We start from the raw sequence: 24,667 nt of genomic DNA, 5'->3' as shown, positions 1-24,667 counted from the left end.
TAAGGAAACATCTTTTTCACATCCTACTTAATTCAGCAAAACAGTTGATTCCGAGAAATTGGAAATCCCCTAGTGTCCCCTCTGAACAAGAGTGGAGAACACTGGTGGATCATTCCTTGTTGATAGAATGCTTTTATTACCTTAGGACAGGGAAACTAAATCTGTTTCATGATTTGATGTTTTTGTGGGAGTCTTTCATGCAGAAGGTGTCCGGTACATGAGATATCAAGTGTATTTTGGACTTGAACGCTCCAATAATTGTGTGATTTTTGTTCTCAGATTTGTAACTTGCGTTTTATGATCTGTAATCTGAAATATTGCAACCTGTATATGTATTGTTATTTCATTAGACCATTTTATTTGTTTCGTTGTTAATAAAATTTGAAAGAGACATGCTGACAATTGATATAATAGCAATAGCCAATGAAGACATGGACATTATTTGAGATAACGCAATCTGGAGATTAATAAGTTGTTATCTAAATATAGAACTGGCCCATATATTGCTATGACCACATATCTAACTGAACACGAACTGTAATATGTTGTTTCTATCTATACTGCATACATGCTGTTCATGTACTATATTTGATAATTGTCTCAATAAAAAAAATTAATAAAAAAAAAATATATATGAATATTTCTCATTCCAATATTCTTCACATACAAGAATATGTTCTATTTATTCATAAATACATATTTCCACATATATTGGATGGTATTTTGGTACAATACATATCTATACCTTTTTATATATATATATATATATATATATATATATATATATATATATATATAGTGTATGAACAATAAGAAATGTAGGGAGAGTATTAACATGTTATGTAACAGCAATTTCCAGCCATGTAGTTACCACTACCAAAAGGACCATTAGGTATACCTTTAAATACCAAAACAGTGGTGCAGACCCTATTATTAGGTATTATACAATTAAAATAAAGTGAAGAAAGAATTAATGACTAGGGATTTCAGCACTCTAAACCTTTGCTCTTCTGGGTCCTGGATGAAAGTATGCACCCACCACACAGTGATCAAGAGAAAGAAGACAGGTTTGTCATCAAACACAGAGACATTTATTCACAACAAAATTTCAGTATAACACAAAGTGATGCGTCACTCAAATACACGATAGCATTATATTCCAAATATATATATATACACAAGTCAGGGTAATCAACCCTTTCTTGTAGCAAAGATAGAAACAAAGAACGTTATGAATGCAAAATAGTGTCATGTTATTATTGCATTCTGCTATGCACATATATATATAAACATAGCTTTTCACAAGGTAAAAACGTCCTCATTAGATTAATGCCTTAATAAACATGATATCACACAGTATAAAACAGTTACAATAACAACTGCAGTCTTAATATACAAAAACTTGCAACATTTTCGGAGGTAAAAAGGTCCTCTAACATTTTGGCTGCAAGATTGTACCATTGCTTACAAACTGTGCACAAACTTCAAACACTTTCTCATTCATACTGTGGTAAGTATGCATTGACTGAGGTAAAAGCGTCCTCCTTTCAATTTCACCACTTTAGATTTGATTAGGCTTTGTTTATGAATTTAAATCACCATCTTTGACATGCTTTATCGTGAAAGAGATTTCAATAGCATCAAAGCAAAGTGTCCTGATATTTGAGGCAAAGGCCTGTTCAGCACAACGTGTTCCATCCTATTATGTGCACATATTCCCAAACATGAAATCAGCATTTATATGACAGTACCTTAGTTGAGCCGTATCTTCCAGCGTGTTACCTGTACACCTAGGTGAACGACCGCTACGGCTTAAGAAAATGCTTTATCCAAAGCGAAATTGTTTCCCGGTCAGTACCGGATCAGAGTGTCATCACTCCCTCTTGGTTTGTGCTTCATTCGGGAAAGGAACCTCCATTCAGCTGCCACAGGTGTGCTCTGTTTGCTTGCATAGCCTTAGCATAACCGACGTACGTTTCGCCAGACAATGCCTTGCGATTATTCGGGGCCTCATCAGGACTAATTTGCACAGGTATTCTCACCTCCCTTATCAAGAGAAAAATTTGCATAGAGGGTGTAACTTAATATTGGCAAACCGCTACTTCAAATTTAAATATCAATACCTGCATCTAAGGATTTTGAACACAATTTTATGTAGTCAAATCACAGTACTGAACTGTCTTCTCCCAATTGCAACTTTTTCCACCCATGTCGAATGAACAAGGTTACTGAAATATCTTATTATATGTCAAAGAAATCCTCTTATTGTATATCTTTTTAAGTGATACAAAATAGCTCAAAACTACATTTCAGAATTATTACATTTAAACTTTTCAATTAAGAAAAGGGGCAAACTCTATTACTTCATTTAACCCTTTTGGGGACAATGTTTGAAGAACATATATCCACCTCGATTCTTTTCTTTTTTTTTTTTTATTAGAAATAATTCATAAAAAATACAAAAACATGAAGTAATCCATAATTCACCTGAAAATTTCACTGCGTACATTTTCAACAATTTCATATAATAACTCTTATACTTTATGACATCACATATAATATACATGATTTAGGCCATGGTTAGAGTGAAGTAAATTGATAATCATTTCAGAAATAATTTCATATTACCAATTTAGACCATTATCTTATAAGTATCAAACTGAATATCACTTACTCTTAACATCTTATAAATTTGGTTTAATTTATCTTAACTAAACAAAGCTTCCTAACCCTTCCTTAAGGTATAACTGAACCTCACGTAGTTTTCCCTTTCAGAGCCTAATTCGAGCAAATATAGCCCTAAAACTACTAATTCCACCTTAAACTCAAAGTAAAAGCCTCTTATATTCTAAGTTGAGCCAAGATTCTATCTTTTACCTGAGGATCTAGACTATCAATAAACATCCCCCATTTTTTATTAAACTCAGTTATTCTTATATCCTTATCGTATAATACATCAAATAGTTCTATATTCAGTTGTTCTAACATACACATAAGAAGCTCCTTCATACTAGGACCTCTATTTAATAACCACTTTTTCATTATGCATTTTCTCCCTAAAAGAATTATCATAGATAACAGTTTAATATTTTCTTGTTTAACCTGCTCATTACATATAAGTAAAATATTCAAAAAATTCAGGTTAATCTTGTATTTTAAAATCCTAGATGCCCAATAACTGATCTTTGCCCAGAATTTACCAATTTTCGGACAATCCCAAAACAGATGTTTTAAATTGGGATCATACAAATTACATTTAACACAGTTTCTTTTACAATTAAACCACCTTGAGGCCATTTTAGGTATTATATAAAATCTATGTAGAACTTTCATTTGAGATTCCCTAAGATATGAGTCATGAGTAGTTGTTATAATTGTTTTCAAGCTTTTTTCCATTTGCAATACTTCCAAATTTACAGAGGCCTCTCTTTGCCAGCCCTCAATAATCCTCTCCCTTATACTAAATAAGTTTGAGTCTATTACTATCTTATATAATCTTGAATAGGAGTATATTTATTTTTTTATAGTTCTCCATCATAAAATATAAGGGGTGTGGATCCCATATGGTCTCGGGGAATTTACTTATAATTTCCTTTGTATAGTGAACTATTTGGTTATATGCAAAGTGGTGTAGATCAGATAAACCAAATTTACATTGGAGATCCTTAAATGTGTATATTGATCTATTTGATGGAATTAATAAATCTCTTATCTTATATATTCCCTTCTTCTCCCATTCCCTAAATATGACAGAGTTCATACCTGGTCTAAAATTTGGATTACCGTTTATGGGTAAGTTTATCGATCCTCTAATTGGAAAGTGCATGATCTTACTGATGATATGCCATGCTCTCAAAATATCTCTATACATAATGTTATTCCTAAATGCACTATCAATATCTTTCAAGGCCATATGTAGTACATATGCTTTATTTATCCCTCTTACTGCTATTCTTTCCAAGGAACTTTCAGAAAAATGCTCAGTGCCCATCAACCACTCCATAGTTATCCTAGTTAGTGATGAAAGATTATATAAATAGACATCCGGTACCCCCATTCCACCTTGTAACATTGGTTGCTTTAATTTTTCTAATCTAATGCATGTTTTTTTTCCCTTCCAAATAAACCTAGTAAAAATCTTGTTTAATCTTTCCAAATCCTTTCTGAGTATTAATATTGGTAACATATTTAAGGGGTATAACAACTTGGTTAAGATCATCATTTTGATTATGTGTACTCTTCCCATCAACGAAATGGGTAGTGAATTCCATCTTCTAAGTGATTTTTCTAAAGATACAAATATTTTCTCGTAATTTAAATTGTACCAATTTTCCGGATTTGGGGATATATCAATCCCTAGATAAGTTATAAAATTTAGCGCCTCTATAAATGGCAGCTCTCCTAAAACCTCTATGTCTCTTTTATTCAACCATAATACTTCTGATTTTGTATAGTTTACTTTAAAACCTGAAAATTGGCCAAAATCCGAAATAACAGCAAGGATCTTATTTAAATGTGTCTCAGGATTTTGAATAAAAAGCAGCATATCATCTGTGTACAGCGAGAGATGTTATTTTTTATCCTCTATTTCTATACCTGTATACACATTTCTTAATTTGATTGCCAAAGGTTCCAATGTTAAATTGAATAAAAGAGGGGATAGGGGACATCCTTGACGAGTTCCTCTACCCATAGTGAATCTAGCTGAAATCTCACCATTAACAGTTACTGATGCATTTGCTTTTGAGTAAACATTTTTAATAAAATTATTAAATGGGCCTTTTATATTATATTCTGTTAAACATGATGTTAGATATGGTCATTCAACTCTGTCGAAAGCCTTTTCAGCGTCTAAGGCTAACAGCAGAGTATTTGGAATCGACTCACTACTCCTTTGTTGTTTCAAAAGCCAGAAATAATTTACTATGTGAAGAACCTTACGTATATTTTTACTAGATGATCTCGCCTGAATAAACCCGGATTGGTCTTTATGTATTAATTCTGGAAGGAGACTTTTTAATCTATTAGAAAGTATTTTGGCTAATATCTTGTAATCTTGGTTAAGCAGGGATATTGGGCGGTATGAAGCAACACATTGTGGGTCTTTCCCGCTTTTGGGGATCACTATAATATTAGCCGCTGAAAACACTGTCAAGGGCTTTATATTTTCACTGAGATAGTCATTAAATAAATTTTTCATTATGTCTAATACAGATTCCTTCATACTTTTGTACCATTCTGCCAGAAGGCCGTCTGGTCCTGGGGCTTTACCTAAGTACAAATTAGCTATTACCTCCCCAACTTCTTGTAATGTTACCTTAGAATTTAAAGAATCTCGTTGTTCTTGTGAGATCTTTGGAATTTTAATCTCATCCATAAAAAGTTCTACTATCTCAGAATTTTTAATTTATATTTTTTCTTTAGATTTTATAGATAAGATTTGTTTCGCCGAATTTTGTATTTTTACTATAGAAGCCAAAATCTTACCCGATCTGTTTCCGAATCTGTATAGTTTCCCTTTTTCTTTCCTAATGTCTCTTATAGCCTGTTGGTTTAAATGTACCTCCAATGCTTTTCTATCCTCCATATATTTTTTCCTCCAAAATTCGGATCTAATTTCTATAAATTGGCTATATGAATGTGCTGTTTTTTCACTTAATTCTTTATATTGTCTATTAATTTCTTTATTATGGTTTAATACATAAGAAGGTATTTCTCCTCTAATTACCGCCTTCCCAGCCTCCCAGATGGTTTCATTATTTTGACAGCTCTAATGATTATGGTTTAAGTATTCTCTCCATTTTTGCTTAATATGTTCTCTAAAGTGATCTGATCCATATAAAAACGTTGGATATCTAAAGCTAATTGTTCCGTTATGCTTCCCACCTAGAGATAATTTTAAATCTATCACTGCATGATCCGAGATAATAATTTCATTGACATTTACTTCCTCTATATGTGTTGATAAAGCCTTGGAGATCAAAAAGAAATCAATCCTAGAAAAGGAAACTTGCGCTTTTGAGTAATACGTGAATTCTCTTTGTGTTGGATTTTTATATCTCCATGCTTCTATTAATCCTAGTGTCTCCGATAATAGATTCACCATTTTTTTATCATATTTCCCTCTTTTAATAGATCCCTTTTTTTGACTCCCTAAAGTGTTCTTACTTCTATCTAAGACAAAATTTGGAGATAAATTAAAATCACCACCAATTATTAAATTAGTGTCCACGTATTTAAGCAAAGTTTTTAACAGTTTTTCCCAGAATGAACGATTGGTCTCGTTTGGACCATAAATATTACATATCATTGTTTGTACATTATTAATAACCAGTGATATTATTATATATCTACACAGAGGATCGTAAATTATCTTTTTAATCTCATATTCCAATGATTTACTGAATAAGATTGCCAAACCTCTACTTGCATTTTTGTATGATAAAAAAAATACTTCTTTCACCCAATCTCTTTTCAATTTCTCGTGTTCCTTGTCTAATAAATGAGTTTCTTGTAAAAGGGCTAGATCTACTTTGCCTGTTTTTTTTAAATGATTGAGGATAGCTTTCCTTTTTATGGGGGAATTAATCCCACCCACATTCCAAGATGATATATTTATCATTTTTACTTTACATAAGACTTTCAAAAAATAAAATCAAGAGAGGAGGCCAGGCTTCGGGGAAAGAGAGAAAAAAAAAAAAAAAAAGCCGAAAAGGCTGATAATGTGAAATCATTTTAACTCTAAGTGCTTAATTTATGTGAAAGTTATAAATGGTATTTTAAGAATATATTTAATGTAAATATAGTATAACTCTTCTGAATTAGTTTCTACCTCTTCCTTTATTTATCTCTTCCTTCTTACCTCTCAATAGTGCCCGTTTGATTCAGTTATTAATCTTCAAGGATCTTTATTATTCACTTATAATAGTAGTGTGGTATAAATACCCTCAGTGAACCTAATGACACAACTGTGAATTATTAGTGAGAAAAAACCCCCCAAAAAAACCCTTAAAAAACCCCAAAGGGCTTGTGTCGTGAATTTATTTTACTCTAAGGGCTCGATGATATATTATTCGCCAGCTCAAGCCTTCTTTTTCTCGCTGACACTCGCAGGGCTGCCCCGGTGCAATGATCGTAAAAAAGGGGCAGTCCCTGCGAGTTGCGAGATGGCTCCTATTAAAAGTAATGGAGCTCGCTGGATAGGGAAACTTCGCTCCTTAGTGCGACGTTAGCAGGGAACAGGGGGAGCACTTTAAAATTAAAATCCTGCAGCCAATATAACTCACATTACGCTGCTTTCTGCTTATAGCATCTTACATTCGCCTATATGTTCGCATGCATTTGTTTTTCTATTGGGGTTATAAGTGTTCGTATTGTTTTGACAAAAGCTCGCCACCTTTTAGTTGGCGAGAAAAAACTGTGATATCTGCAGTGTGAAAATCTTTATAGAATTACGCTTGGATTAGTGAGACATTGTCATATACGCCCATGAAACGCCCATGTTCAGCCCATTTTACGAAAAAACAACAATTACGCTTCGCATTTTGTATTTATAAATTCAAATTTCTGTGTGATTTTTGCACATTCAGTGTACTACAATTACGATTTACGCTGTGAATATTTAATTTGATTTATTCCTGTGTAAATTAGATACTAATTTTACGTTTTTGTTAACATACGATTTTTGGTGAAGAATTTTGTTACGATTTTTGATGCACCTTAACAATACAATTTTCCCCTGCTTATTTTTGTGTGAATGATTCAAATATTTATTTTGTATAATGTTTAAAATACGAATTTTGTTGTGCACATTTCATCTGAAAATGCAGTATACGCCCCTTAGCGAGACACCCTGTTTTCAGGGTAAAAAATGGCTTTAGATCATTCCACAAGGGAAATAGAAGGACTGGCGAGCATTCTTTAATAATCTCGCCAGCCCAGAGAGCTTTCAATCATCAAGCCCTAAGTGTTTCTTTGTGTGAAAGTTGTAAATGGTGTTTTAAAGATGTATTTAATGTGACTCTTCTAAGTTAGTTTCTTCCTCTTCCTTTATTTATCACTTCCTTCTTACCCTTTAATAGTGCCCCTTTAATTCAGATATTAATCTTCTAGGATCCTTATTATTCACTTATAATAGTAGTGTTATATAAATACCCTCAGTGACCTAATAACCCAACTGTGTATTATTAATAATAATAATAAAAAAAAGAAAAAAAAAGAAAAAAAAAACAATTTCTTTCTATCTACATTTCATTTATACCCCCTAACGCCTCTCCCCCTCTCTTTACTTCCTAATTTTTATCAGATTCTAAAAACCTCATTATTTCTTCTCTGCTGCTAAAAATTTTTGTTTCATCTTGAAGTAAGATCTTAATTTTTGCTGGAAAAATCACAAAGGCTTTAAATCCTTTATTATTCAACTCATTACATAACGGGATTAACTCTCTTCTAGCTCTAGCAGTTTCTGCTGCATAATCCTGATAGATAGAGATTCTTCTATCTTAAAAAAAGAATGAATTCATTTGTTTGTACGCATTAAATATCAACATTTTAGTGTTGAAGCTGGCAAACTCTACTAATACAGGTCTTATAAAATCTCGAGCATAATTGTTTTTCTTTACCACATTTATTCTCTGGACCTTTTCTACCAAGAAAGGTCCTTTTTCCTTAGATATTCCTAATAGAGTTGGCAACTCTACTTCTACAAATTCTTTTAACTCATTTGGCTTTATTGATTCAGAGATTCCTAATAGTCTTAAGTTTTTCTGTCTTGAGCGATTCTCTAGATTTTCCAATCTCATTACTAATGATTTATTCTGTTTCTCTAATTCCATAATTCTTTCTATCAGAGATGTCTGACTATCTTCAATGTCAGAAATTCTCTGCTCTGATTCACTTAATCTGAATTGAAAATTCTTAATCTCCAATGCTAACGTTTGTATATCTCTTTGAACTGTAATTTGTGTGATCAAAGATGTTCCTTCTTTATCAGATATAGTCTCTACTACTGCCATTGGTCTTTCTGAGAACCTATCTAATGATAGTCTTGTTTGCTTATCTCCTTGTTTTTTGGGAGGCATATTGTTTTTTAAGAAGAATTTTTCCATAAAACTCGCACCCGTCCACTAAATATCTTATCAACTTACTTCAATATTATAAGAATCAATAAGTACTGGTCTAGGTCTTATTATGATGTAATTAAACAAGTAATTGTCTAAATATTTATTCAGCCTAATACCTATATCGAAATCTTTATCAGATCAACACTGGAAAATATGTTAATGTTAAAAAGTAATTACAGATGGTTCTCACTTAGTTCTCACTAATTCTACTTACAGCAGGATTCTTTTCTTACTCTCTTTCATTTGTAATTTCAATTAATTAACTCCAATACAGGAATACCACTCAAGGCGTTTAGGGGTATAAACAATATTTCTTACAAATATGAGGATCTCCTTCCCCTAATTCTTCACTCTTACACAACCAAGTCCCAGTAATCTATACCATTGAAATTAAAAATAACCAAGATAGCAAGCAGCTAATCTTATGATCAATTCTCCTAGATTTTAGCAAACGTAAATAAGTAGCACTTAATTATATATCAAATGACCATAGTCTGTAAAAATACTGTAATGAATAATAACAATATTGAGAATGTGGAGTTCCCACTCAATTAGCTCTTTAACTAGAATGTACTAGAGCCTGTTATCCTCTCTTATATAAAAAGTTTAACTTAACCTTCCATATATATAATTAGTCATTTACATTTCTCAATCGATTTCTCATTTGATATATAAACTAAAGACCTGTTATTCCTATGAGATGACTACGACAAAAACTCTAATTAAAGATCGCCAATTTTAAGGTATCATAGACCCCTTTTCCTATAAAACATAGGGAGGAAAAAATAAAATCACATATATGTTTTAAAGTCCAGTAAAGTTATTGGCCAAAATTCCTAAAACAGCCAATATCCTTTCAGTAGATTTTTCTCTCTGGTATAATTAGTTACTAAACCAGCTGATGTCCTTTCAGTTAGAATTTTCCCTCTGATAAAGTCAATCTTTTAACCAAAAGCAACAAGCCTGAGGCAACTGAGCTCCTCTTCTTCCTTTTGTATCTTCTAGCATCCCCTTTCCTTCTTTCTTTATTCCCTTTCTTCTTCTTTTTTTCTTCTTCTTTCCCCTTCTCTCCTTTCTCTTTTTCTTTTCCTTCTTTTCTTTTCGATTCTTTTCTTAAAAGACAATTGTCTTCATCACCACCTCTACCACTTTGTATTCCCCTATCAATTCCAATAAATTTTAGGGAAGCTGGATTTTTTTGATGGTATTGGGCAAAGTGTCTCACTAAACTGGTGTCCCTGCCATATATTATATCATCCCTATGCTCCTGGACTCTTTCTTTGAAAAGTCTTTTTTATTTGTGTGTTCAAAATCCTTAGATGCAGGTATTGATATTTAAATTTGAAGTAGCGGTTTGTCAATATTAAGTTACACCCTCTATGCAAATTTTACTCTTGATAAAAGAGGTGAGAATACCTGTGCAAATTAGTCCTGACGAGGCCCCGAATAATCGCAAGGCATTGTGGGGCGAAACGTACGTCGACTATGCTAAGGCTATGCAAGCAAACAGAGCACACCTGTGGCAGCTGAATGGAGGTTCCTTTCCCGAATGAAGCACAAACCAAGAGGGAGTAATGACACTCTGATCCGGTACTGACCGGGAAACAATTTCGTTTTGGATAAAGCATTTTCTTAAGCCATAGCGGTCGTTCACCTAGGTGTACAGGTAACACGCTGGAAGATACGGCTCAACTAAGGTACTATCATATAAATGCTGATTTCATGTTTGGGAATATGTGCACATAATAGGATGGAACACGCTGTGCTGAACAGGCCTTTGCCTCAAATATCAGGACACTTTGTTTTGATGCTATTGAAATCTCTTTCACGATAAAGCATGTCAAAGATGGTGATTCAAATTCATAAACAAAGCCTAATCAAATCTAAAGTGGTGAAATTGAAAGGAGGACGCTTTTACCTCAGTCAATGCATACTTACCACAGTATGAATGAGAAAGTGTTTGAAGTTTGTGCACAGTTTGTAAGCAATGGTACAATCTTGCAGCCAAAATGTTAGAGGACCTTTTTACCTCCGAAAATGTTGCAAGTTTTTGTATATTAAGACTGCAGTTGTTATTGTAACTGTTTTATACTGTGTGATGTCATGTTTATTAAGGCATTAATCTAATGAGGACGTTTTTACCTTGTGAAAAGCTATGTTTATATATATATGTGCATAGCAGAATGCAATAATATGACATTATTTTTCATTCATAACGTTCTTTGTTTCTATCTTTGCTACAAGAAAGGGTTGATTACCCTGACTTGTGTATATATATTTGGAATATAATGCTATCGTGTATTTGAGTGATGCATCACTTTGTGTTATACTGAAATTTTGTTGTGAATAAATGTCTCTGTGTTTGATGACAAACCTGTCTGCTTTCTCTTGATCACTGTGTGGTGGGTGCATACTTTCATCCAGGGCCCAGAAGAGCAAAGGTTTAGCGTGCTGAAATCCCTAGTCATTAATTCTTTCTTCACTTTATTTTAATTGTATAATATATATATATATATATATATATATATACACACACATTTTATATATATATATATATATATGTATATATGTATATATATATATATATTTATAAATACATATTATGCTATGTTTTTATTTAAAATGAAAATTGCATAAATATGTTTTTTCATGTTTTCATCTACTTACCTGCAAAGGAGTCTAATGCACATATATATATATATATATATATATATATATATATATATATATATATATATATATATATATATATATATATATATATACAGTTATGGCCAAAAATATTGACACCCTGGCATTTCTGTCAGATAATGCATCTCTTCGCCCAGAAAATTGTTGCAATTACAAATGTTTAGGCATTCTTATATTTATTTATTTTGTTTGTATTGGTATGACACAAAAATTGGAGGGAAAAAAGCCAAATCTGACACATTCCATGCAAAATTCCAAGCAGCCCTATCCTCCTTTTCCTACAGAACACCACAATTATGGAACAACCTCCCGCACACTTTAAAACCTTCCCCAAGCCTAGAATCCTTCAAGAGATCCCTTTCTGCATATCTCAAAACAGAATGCACCTGTCATGGTTGATTATATATTTCCTACCTTTTCTATGTTAAATTTTGCATATGTTATGTATTAATATTGTTTTTGTATTTTATTGTACCCTATTGTATCAATGCAATGTTTTGTGGACCCAGGACATACTTGAAAAAAGAGAAATCTCAATGTATCCTTTCTGGTAAAATATTTTATAAATAAAATAAATAAATAATTGCACCACAGAATCCTTTGGTAGTCTTCAGATTTCATAATGCCATGCACACAGTCAAGATATCCAGTGCCTGAAGCAACAAAGCAACCCCAAAACATCAGTTAACCTCCACCATGTTTGAATGTAGGGACTGTATTCTTTTCTTTAAAAGCCTGATTTCTTTTTCTGAAAACAATAGAATGATGGGCTTTACCAAAAAGCTGTAATTTTGTTTTGTCTGTCCACAGCACATTCACACAAAATGATTTTGGCTTCCTCAGGTAAGTTTTGTCAAACTCCAATCTCGCTTTTTTATGTTTCTGTGTCAGCAGTGGCGTCCTCCTGGGTCTCCTACCATATCATCCCTTTTTATTTAGATGGCGACTAATTGTGCAAGCTGACACATTTGTACCCTGTGCCTGAAGGTCAGCTTGAATTTGTCTGGAAGTTGATCGAGGTTCTTTATCCACCATTTGAACAATCCTTTGTTGCAATTTTTGATCAATTTTTATCTTTCGTCCACATTTAGGGAGATTAGCTACAGTGCACGGGCTGTAGACTTCTTGACATTGTTGCGCACAGTGGACACAGGAACATTAAGATCTCTGGAGATGGACTTGTAACCTTGAGATTGTCCATTTGCACAACCACGAGATAGATAGATTTGATAGATAGATAGATAGATAGATAGATAGATAGATAGATACATAGATACATAGATTACATAGATCAATAGATGCAATATACATATGATAGATACGAATTGCATAGATCAATAGATGCAATATACATTTGATAGATACGAATTACATAGATCAATAGTTGCAATATACATTTGATAGATACGAATTACATCGATCAATAGATGCAATATACATTTGATAGATACGAATTACATAGATCAATAGATGCAATATACATTTGATAGATACGAATTACATAGATCAATAGATGCAATATACATTTGATAGATACGAATTACATAGATCAAAAGATGCAATATACATTTGATAGATACGAATTACATAGATCAATAGATGCAATATACATTTGATAGATACAAATTACATAGATCAAAAGATGCAATATACATTTGATAGATACGCATTACATAGATCAAAAGATGCAATATACATTTGATAGATACGAATTACATAGATCAAAAGATGCAATATACATTTGATAGATACAAATTACATAGATCAATAGATGCAATATACATTTGATAGATACGAATTACATAGATCAATAGATGCAATATAAATTTGATAGATACGAATTGCATAGATCAATAGATGCAATATACATTTGATAGATACGATTGATAGTTAGATAGATTTGATAGATAAATAGATAATTTGATAGATATATAATTTCCCAGACAGAGAATTACAAAGACGTGCGGGCTGTGACCCATGGTAAGGTTACTTCCTTTTGCACAATTGAGTACATGTTGGGGTCCGGGATTGCCTTTTGTGCAAAGAAATTGTGGCCGGGTACGAATTACATAGATCAAAAGATGCAATATACATTTGATAGATATGAATTACATAGATCAATAGATGCAATATACATTTGATAGATACGAATTACATAGATCAAAAGATGCAATATACATTTGATAGATACGAATTACATAGATCAATAGATGCAATATACATTTGATAGATACGAATTACATAGATCAAAAGATGCAATATACATTTGATAGATACGAATTACATAGATCAAAAGATGCAATATACATTTGATAGATACGAATTACATGGATCAAAAGATGCAATATACATTTGATAGATACGAATTACATAGATCAATAGATGCAATATACATTTGATAGATACAAATTACATAGATCAATAGATGCAATATACATTTGATAGATACGAATTACATAGATCAAAAGATGCAATATACATTTGATAGATACGAATTACATAGATCAATAGATGCAATATATATTTGATAGATACGATTGATAGTTAGATAGATTCGTTAGATAAATAGATAGATTTAATAGATATATAATTTCCCTGACAGAGAATTACAAGACGTGTGGTCTGTGACCCATGGTAAGGTTCCCAGAGGCAGTTGTGGCCCAGTGGACGTGTATATTGCATGGATTTTCGGAACCGGGAGATGGAAAAAGATGCTTGGTCGGTCCTCCCGCTTCAAATTTGGGGAACTGCGCGTGCAATCTATTGTGCCACCAGATATGAGTGGTGTGTTAAGTAGTACTATTCTTAGCAGTTTAATACCTGTTACTCCCCCTATCGGGGGCGGTGTATATGGCAAGGATTTTAGGAACCGGGAGATGGAAAAAGATGCTTGGTCGGTCCTCCTACTTCAAATTTGTCCGAAACACAAGTGGCTGTCACAAAACAGTCCGGCCACGAGATAGATAGATTTGATAGACAGATACATAGATTACATAGATCAATAGATGCAATATACATTTGATAGATATGAATTACATAGATCAATAGGTGTAATATACATTTGATAGATACGAATTACATAGATCAAAAGATGCATTATACATTTGATAGATATGAATTACATAGATCAATAGATGCAATATACATTTGATAGATACGAATTACATAGATCAAAAGATGCAATATACATTTGATAGATACGAATTACATGGATCAAAAAATGCAATATACATTTGATAGATACAAATTACATAGATCAATAGATGCAATATACATTTGATAGATACGAATTACATAGATCAAAAGATGCAATATACATTTGATAGATACGAATTACATAGATCAAAAGATGCAATATACATTTGATAGATATGAATTACATAGATCAATAGATGCAATATACATTTGATAGATACGAATTACATAGATCAAAAGATGCAATATACATTTGATAGATACGAATTACATAGATCAAAAGATGCAATATACATTTGATAGATACGAATTACATGGATCAAAAGATGCAATATACATTTGATAGATACGAATAACATAAATCAATAAATGCAATATACATTTGATAGATACAATTTTAAGGAGTGTGTGTCACCATAAGCTTACATAGATTACATAGATCAATAGATGCAATATACATTTGATAGATATGAATTACATAGATCAATAGGTGTAATATACATTTGATAGATACGAATTACATAGATCAAAAGATGCATTATACATTTGATAGATATGAATTACATAGATCAATAGATGCAATATACATTTGATAGATACGAATTACATAGATCAAAAGATGCAATATACATTTGATAGATACGAATTACATGGATCAAAAAATGCAATATACATTTGATAGATACAAATTACATAGATCATTAGATGCAATATACATTTGATAGATACGAATTACATAGATCAAAAGATGCAATATACATTTGATAGATACAAATTACATAGATCAAAAGATGCAATATACATTTGATAGATATGAATTACATAGATCAATAGATGCAATATACATTTGATAGATACGAATTACATAGATCAAAAGATGCAATATACATTTGATAGATACGAATTACATAGATCAAAAGATGCAATATACATTTGATAGATACGAATTACAAGGATCAAAAGATGCAATATACATTTGATAGATACGAATAACATAAATCAATAAATGCAATATACATTTGATAGATACGATTTTAAGGAGTGTGTGTCACCATAAGCTTACTGGTGTGTTTGTAAAAGCTAGTCCTGAGTGAAATAAAGCAATAGTAATAGTTCCTTCTGGAACAGGTAGTCCTGTCTGATTCTTTCAGGTATACCAGTTGCAGAGTTTCTGACCCTGCATTCTAGCTGCACCTCTCCCTGCAAGAAAGATCTGTTACAGAGTCTGTGGGACAGTATGCAAAGAGCTGGCCTGCCTGAAAGGAGCAGCAAGGCAGAGGGATCTATTCCTGCCTAGAAGAAACCAGAGGGCACGCTACCTGCTGGAAGTGTGCAGTGAGGCAGAGGGATATATTCTTGCCTAGAAGCAGACAGGCAGAGGGGACGCTACCTGCCTGGGAGCCCACTGAGACCAACCCAGCTGGGGGAGATACAGCCACTGGCTTGACCCCGGTCTCAGCCACGATAGCCCTGGTCCCACTATTTGGAGGCAGAGGGATCTATTCCTGCCAAGAAGCATCCTGGCAGGGGGATTTATTCCTGCCTAGAAGCAGACAGGCAGAGGGGACGATACCTGCCAAGAAAGAGCTGCAGGGCAGAGAGGACGCTACCTGACTGGGAGTCCACTGAGACCAGCCCAGCTGGGGGAGAAACAGCTGCTGGCTTGATCCCGGTCTCAGCAACTATATCTCTGGTCCCACTATCAGGTGGCCACCCCTGGGTTTGGACAGAGGAAGGGAGACCCCCTAGCGGAGTACCGCTACATCCGGGAGATGGAAAAAGATGCTTGGACACCCAGTACAGGTCGTTCTCCTTCAGCCTTTTTATACGAGGGTCCCTGACCCCAAACAGGCACGACAGCATGAAAGACCCCATCTTCCATGACTTACTTTTGCACAATCGAGTAGAGGTATGGCATCGATTTTAGGAACCCGGAGATTATTTTTAGGAACCGGGAGATGGAAAAAGATGCTTGGACACCCAGTACAGGTCGTTCTCCTTCAGCCTTTTTATACGAGGGTCCCCGACCCTCAACAGGCACGACAGCATGAAAGAGCCCATATGCCATGACTTCCTTTTGCACAATCGAGTACAGGTATGGCATCGATTTTAGGAACCCAGAGATAATTTTTAGGAACCGGGAGATGGAAAAAGATGCTTGGACACCCAGTGCAGGTCGTTCTCCTTCAGCCTTTTTATACGAGGGTCCCCGACCCTCAACAGGCACAACAGCATGAAAGACCCCATATGCCATGACTTCCTTTTGCACAATCGAGTACAGGTATGGCATCGTTTTTAGGAACCCAGAGATAATTTTTAGGAACCGGGAGATGGAAAAAGATGCTTGGTTGGTCCTCCTACTTCAAATTTGGGGCACTGCACGTGCAATCTACTGTGCCAACAGATATGAGTGGTGTGTTAAGTAGTACTATTCTTAACAGTTTAATCCCTGTTATGTGCCTTTTTTTTGGTTTGGGTTTTGTAGCCACAGTGCAGCACCAGAGGCCAGAAAAATTAGGCATGTACAAATGCCTGAAAAATTAGCTATTGTTGCAGACGCTGCTGTAGCAGCGGCCAGAAAAATTGATGTTTGTTTGACAGTTAGAAAGTGCCCTAAAACATTGCGGCTTGAACCCTAGTTGTTGGCAGATAAGTCACGCAAGTCATCCGGCATTCGAAGATAAAATACAGCAGTGTGTGTACCGTTTGTAGCCCAAGGCAGCTCATCTCATCAGGCCTTTTTTACTCTAATGTATCGCACAATGTCAGTCCCTTCGGGACCCATCCCTCATTCATTTTAATAAAGGTGAGATAATCAAGACTTTTTTGACCTAGGCGACTTCTCGTCTCAGTGACAATACCTCCTGCTGCACTGAAGGTCCTTTCTGACAGGACACTTGAAGCGGGGCAGGCCAGAAGTTCGATTGCAAATTGGGATAGCTCAGGCCACAGTTCAAGCCTGCACACCCAGTAGTCAAGGGGTCCATTGCTCCTCAGAGTGTCGAGATCCGCAGTTAATGCGAGGTAGTCTGCTACCTGTCGGTTGAGTCTTTCTCTGAGGCTGGATCCCGAAGGGCTGTGGCAATGCATAGGAGTTAAAAAGGTCTGCATGTCCTCCATCAACAACACATCTGGAAAGCATCCTGTCCTTGCCGGCGTGGTCATGGGAGGAGGAGGATTACTTTCATCTCTTCCCCTGTTAGATTCCCGTTGTGCTGTGACATCACCCTTATACGCTGTGTAAAGCATAGTTTTTAATTTATTTTTGAACTGCTCCATCCTTTCCGACTTCGGTAACATTTCAGTCACTTTATGCTTATACCAGGGGTCTAGTAGCGTGGACACCCAGTACAGGTCATTCTCCTTCAGCTTTTTTATACGAAGGTCCCTCAACAGGCATAACAGCATGAAAGACCCCATTTGCACAAGGTTGGATGCCGAGCTAATCATGTCCCGTTCCTTGTCCTCAGTGATCTCACTGAAGGTATCTTTTTCCCCCCAGCCATGTACAACACCACGGGTACCAGATAGGTGACAACAACGAGCACCCTGGGATGCCTGTTGTGCTTGATCTTCCTCCTCCTCCTCCTCAAAGCCACATTCCTCCTCTGACTCCTCTTCCTCACAATCCTCTTCCTGCGTTGCCGCTGGTCCAGCAAGCGATGCTGATAAGGCTGTTTCTAGTGGTTATGGAGACCACAACTCTTCCTCTTCACGCTCATCTATGGCCTGATCCAGCACTCTTCGCAAGGCACGCTCCAGGAAGAAAACAAATGGTATGATGTTGCTGATGGTACCTTCGGTGCGACTGACTAGGTTTGTCACCTCCTCAAAAGGATGCATGAGCCTACAGGCATTGCGCATGAGCGTCCAGTAACGTGGCAAAAAAATCCACAGCTCTCCAGAGGCTGTCCTAGCACCCCGGTCATACAAATACTCATTAACAGCTTTTTCTTGTTGGAGCAGGCAGTCGAACATTGGGAGTGTTGAATTCCAACATGTCGGGCTGTCGCAAATCAAGCACCTCACTGGCAGGTTGTTTCACTGCTGGATATCTGACAAGTGCGCCATGGCCATGTAGGAATGCCTGAAATGGCCACACACCTTCCTGGCCTGCTTCAGGACGTCCTGTAAGCCTGGGTACTTATGCACAAAGCGTTGTACAATCAGATTACACACATGTGCCATGCACGGCACATGTGTCAACTTGTCATCAAATTACTTCCATTGTCAGAAACAACTTTGCCAATCTCCAGTTGGTGCGGAGTCAGCCACTGATCCACCTGTGCGTTCAGGGTGGACAGGAGTGCTGGTGCGGTGTGACTCTCTGCTTTCAGGCAAGTCAACCCCAAGACGGCGTGACACTGTCATATCCGGGATGTTGAATAGTACCTGGGGAGCTGGGGGGGTGCCGTTGATGTGGAGCAAGACGCAGCAGCAGAAGAGGACTCAGCCGAGGAAGAGGTTATGGAAGAGGATGGAGTAGGAGGAGTAGAGGAGGTAGCAGCATGACTGCCTGCAAGTCATGGCGGTGTCACCAACTCCTCTGCAGAGCCACACATTCCATGCTTGTCAGCCGTCAGCAGGTTTACCCAATGCGCAGTGTAGGTGATATACCTGCCCTGACCATGCTTTGCAGACCAGCTATCAGTGGTCAGATGGACCCTTGCCCCAACGCTGTGTGCCAGACATGACATTACTTCCTTTCGCACAATCGAGTACAGGTTGGGGATTGCCTTTTGTGAAAAGAAATTTCGGCTGGTTACCTTCCACTGCGGTGTCCCAATAGATACAATTTTTTTGAACGCCTCAGACTCCACCAGCTTGTATGGTAAAAGCTGGCGGGCAAGGGGGTGACTTTGGGAAATTGGCTTCTTACACTCAAACATGACAGCTGTCTCAAACAGACACCTGACTGTGGGCAGATGACCAGGAACTGCTACGTAAGAGAGACTGAGTGGCGGATGGTTGAGAGGGGGCAAGGAGTACAGCAGTGGTTGACGTGGCTGAAGATGCTGGACCAGGAGGAGGATGGCAGCTTTGAGTTTGTGTGCTGCTTCTACTCATGTGTTCTTCCCATCGGCATTTGTGATGTGAGACCATGTGCCTTCGCAAAGCAGTTGTACCTAGGTGGGTGTTGGACTTCCCACGACTCAGATTCTTTTGGCACAGGTTGCAAATGGCATCACTGCTGTCAGAGGCAGACACACAAAAAAAATGCCACACTGCTGAGCTCTGCAATGACGGCATTCTGGTGGTGGCAACAGCATGCGTTGATTGGCGTGCTGTCTGGCTGACCCAGGGTGCCGATGCATGCTGTCTGACTGTGCCACTGTCTCCTTGCGATGACCTCCCCCTGCTTCCAACTCGTCTCCTCCTCCTCCTCTCTGTCTCCCCATCTGAACTTTCCCCCTCTTCTTCTTCTCTTCTAGCGGGCACCCACGTGACATCCACGGACGCATCATCATCAACCGCTTCACTTGTATCTGACAAATCAACAAAGGAAGCAGCAGCGGTTACAACATCACCATCATCATCACACCGTACGTCCATGTCTGTAATGCTGCCTGACTGAGACATATCACTGTTATCTACATCCTCTGTCAATGATGGTTGCGCATCACTCATTTCTTCCAACTGATGTGTCAATAACTCCTGTGACAGATCAAGTGAAGCGGCTGTGGTGCTAGTGTTGGTGGTGGCGGCAGGCGGGCGAGTAGCACTGGTCACTTGAGAGGTGCCCGAAGCTAAGCTGGAGGTGGATGGTGCGTCAAGGTTAGGAGCGGAAGCTGTAGAAGATTGGGTGTCCTGTGTTAGCCATTCAACTAGTTCTTCCTCAGAACTTTTCGCGTTTATCGCACGTAGCCTCTGAACACTGTGCATTATTGTAGGGTCAAAGGGAATCACAGCACCACGACGGCACCTGCGGGGTGGCCTGCCTCTACCTGTAATTTTTTTTTTAAATGTAGACTTACACTACTATTAAACAAAATATGAGTTGTGCCACTGGGCAAGTGGGCACAGTATACGCTGTAAGCCTGACACAAAAAAGCAGACTGATGTTTCACAATCCAAAAAGTTTATTTTTTTTAAATGTACACTTACACTACTATTAAACAAGATATGAGTGGTGGCACTGGGCAAGTGGGCAGAGAATACGCTGTGAGCCTGACACAAAAAAGCAGACTGATGTTTCACAGTCAAAAATGTTTATTTTTTAAATATTTAAACTACTGTCACAACAAATATGAGTAGTGCCACTAGTTGGCAAGTGGGCCTGGCATACACGCTGGCAGGCAGGCAACTTCAATTAGATTACACAAGCAGACTGATGTTTCACAGTCAATTTTTTTAAAAAATATTTACACTACTGTTATAACAAATATGATTGGTGGCACTAGTTGGCAAGTGGGCCTGGCACACACGCTGGCAGGCAGGCAACTGCAATTAGATTACACTAGCTGAATGATGTTTCACAGTCAAAAAAGTTTTTTTTTAAATATTTACAATACTGTTATAACAAATATGAGTGGTGCCACTAACTTGGCAAGTGGGCCTGGCACACACGCTGGCAGGCAGGCAACTTCAATTAGATTACACTAACAGACTGATGTTTCACAGTCAAAAAAGTTTTTTTTAAAATATTTACACTACTGTTATAACAAATATGATTGGTGGCACTAGTTGGAAAGTGGACCTGGCACACACGCTGGCAGGCAGGCAAATGCAATTAAATAACACTAGCAGACTGATGTAAAAGTTTTTTTAAAAAAAAATTTACACTAATGTTACAACAGATATGAGTGGTGGCACTGAGGATGGAAGTAGGCACAGTATATGCTGGGAGCCTGACACACAGGCTGGCACTAGTGGCAGGCTGGCCTGGCAACTAAAATTAAATAACACTAGCAGACTGATGTAAAAGTTTTTTTTTTAAAAAAAAGTTACACTAATGTTACAACAGATATGAGTGGTAGCACTGAGGATGGAAGTAGGCACAGTATATGCTGGGAGCCTGACACACAGGCTGGCACTAGTGGCAGGCTGGCCTGGCAACTAAAATTAAATAGCACTAGCAGACTGATGTAAAAGTTTTTTTAGAAAAAATTTACACTAATGTTACAACAGATATGAGTGGTGGCACTGAGGATGGAAGTAGGCACAGTATATGCTGGGAGCCTGACACACAGGCTGACAGGCAGGCAAATGCAATTAAATAACACTAGCAGACTGATGTAAAAGTTTTTTTTAAAAAAAATTTACACTAATGTTACAACAGATATGAGTGGTGGCACTGAGGATGGAAGTAGGCACAGTATATGCTGGGAGCCTGACACACAGGCTGGCACTAGTGGCAGGCTGGCCTGGCAACTAAAATTAAATAACACTAGCAGACTGATGTAAAAGTTTTTTAAAAAAAAAAGTTACACTAATGTTACAACAGATATGAGTGGTGACACTGAGGATGGAAGTAGGCACAGTATATGCTGAGAGCCTGACACACAGGCTGGCACTAGTGGCGGGCTGGCCTGGCAACTAAAATTAAATAACACTAGCAGACTGATGTAAAAGTTTTTTTTTAAAAAAGTTACACTAATGTTACAACAGATATGAGTGGTGGCACTGAGGATGGAAGTAGGCACAGTATATGCTGGGAGCCTGACACACAGGCTGGCACTAGTGGCAGGCTGGCCTGGCAACTAAAATTAAATAGCACTAGCAGACTGATGTAAAAGTTTTTTTAGAAAAAATTTACACTAATGTTACAACAGATATGAGTGGTGGCACTGAGGATGGAAGTAGGCACAGTATATGCTGGGAGCCTGACACACAGGCTGGCACTAGTGGCAGGTTACACCAGATATGAGTGGTGGCACAGAGCAATTAATCACAGTATATGCTGTGTGCCTGACACACAGGCCTGATGGAAAATGAAATTAGATTACACTAGCAAACTGATGTTAAAGTTTTTTTTTTAAAATTTACACTAATGTTACACCAGATATGAGTGGTGGCACAGAGCAATTAATCACAGTATATGCTGTGTGCCTGACACACAGGCCTGATGGAAAATGAAATTAGATTACACTAGCAAACTGATGTAAAAGTTTTTTTTTTTTTAATTTACACTAATGTTACACCAGATATGAGTGGTGGCAGTGAGCAAGTAGGCACAGTATATGCTGTGACCCTCACACACAGGCTGACAGGCAGGTAAATGCAATCAGATTACAAAAAACAAAAAAAACAACTGAAGTTATAGCCCTAAAATGGGCTTTTTGGGCTGAAGTTCTAACCCTAAAAAGGGCTTTTTGGAGTGCTGTCCTTACAGCAGAGATCAGATGAGTCCTTCAGGACTGTAGTGGACACTGAATACACTAGCCTAGCTATCAATTTCCCTATAAAATCACCAGCAGCAGCACTATCCCTCCTCTCACTAAGAATGCAGGATCATAATGAATCTAAAATGGCTGCTGCCCAGGTGCTGGGAGGGTCTGGGAGGGAGTGTCTGCTGCTGATTGGCTGAAATGTGTCTGCAGACTGTGAGATACAGGGTCAAATTTTCCTCAATGATGACGAATAGGGGCGGATCGAACATTGCATATTTTCACCCGCAACGCGAACAAGCTAAGATCGCCGGGAACTGTTCTCCGGCGAACTGTTCGCAACATCACTAATTGTCAGCACCTGTTAATTGATACAGATGAGTTTAATTACATATTACAGGAGCATCACAAACTTGGAATGCAATTATTTCTTACAATTTTGAGAAGGTGCCAATAAGTGGTGCATTATCTGACAGAAATGCAGTGGTGCCAATTCTTTTGGCCATGACTCTATATATATATATATATATATAATATATATATATATATATATATGTGTGTGTGTGTACATAGTTATTTTTGTGTTTATATGTGTATATTTGTCTGTAAATACATATAAACGCATATAAATACATAAATACACATGTAGACATATATGGACATAGATATATACATACATATCCATCTTTAGAGATGTATATGTATGTGTTTCAATGTTAAAGCCCTTTGCCTGCCTTTTTTTTCTTTCCCCTGAGATCTCATATCTTTAAAAACTTAAACCTTTGTGTGAAATATCTTTTTTTTAAATAATTTTTATTAGATAATGTTATTATGAGTTTAACTGTACTTTGTAATGTATTTTTGATGTGTTTTGTGACATGCTTTAGTTTTGCAAAACAGTTAACCAGAGCTCTAAAGTCGCGGTAATCATTCTAGCGTAAATCGCGGTTGCACTCAAGCGATTCTGATTACTTTCAACTCCTAATATGAGCGGTAAGCCCGATGAGAGCAAACTCCCACGATAAACCCCTCATCGATCGCAATCAAACTTTTGTGCTCCACTCATAATCTGGCCCAATATATGCATATATCATACTAGAATTGGAATGGGGTAATATATGATCCTGTATTAGGACAAGTTCTATCCAAAAGAAATAGTAAGATCTGCAAAAAGGCCACATGTCTTAAATCTAGTGTTATACCATATGATTTGACTACAAATAAATAAAACATGGGATAATAATAAGATTTGATCTAATAATTATCAGCTAGATTACGAGTTTTGCATTATGAGTGAAAAAGCATTGTTATGCTTCATAACAATGCTTTTCC

Source organism: Bombina bombina, chromosome 1 (assembly GCF_027579735.1).
Source record: "Bombina bombina isolate aBomBom1 chromosome 1, aBomBom1.pri, whole genome shotgun sequence".
In the NCBI taxonomy this organism is placed as follows: Eukaryota; Metazoa; Chordata; class Amphibia; order Anura; family Bombinatoridae; genus Bombina; species Bombina bombina.
The sequence above is the reverse complement of the archived record's forward strand: the minus strand, read 5'-3'. Positions refer to the sequence as shown.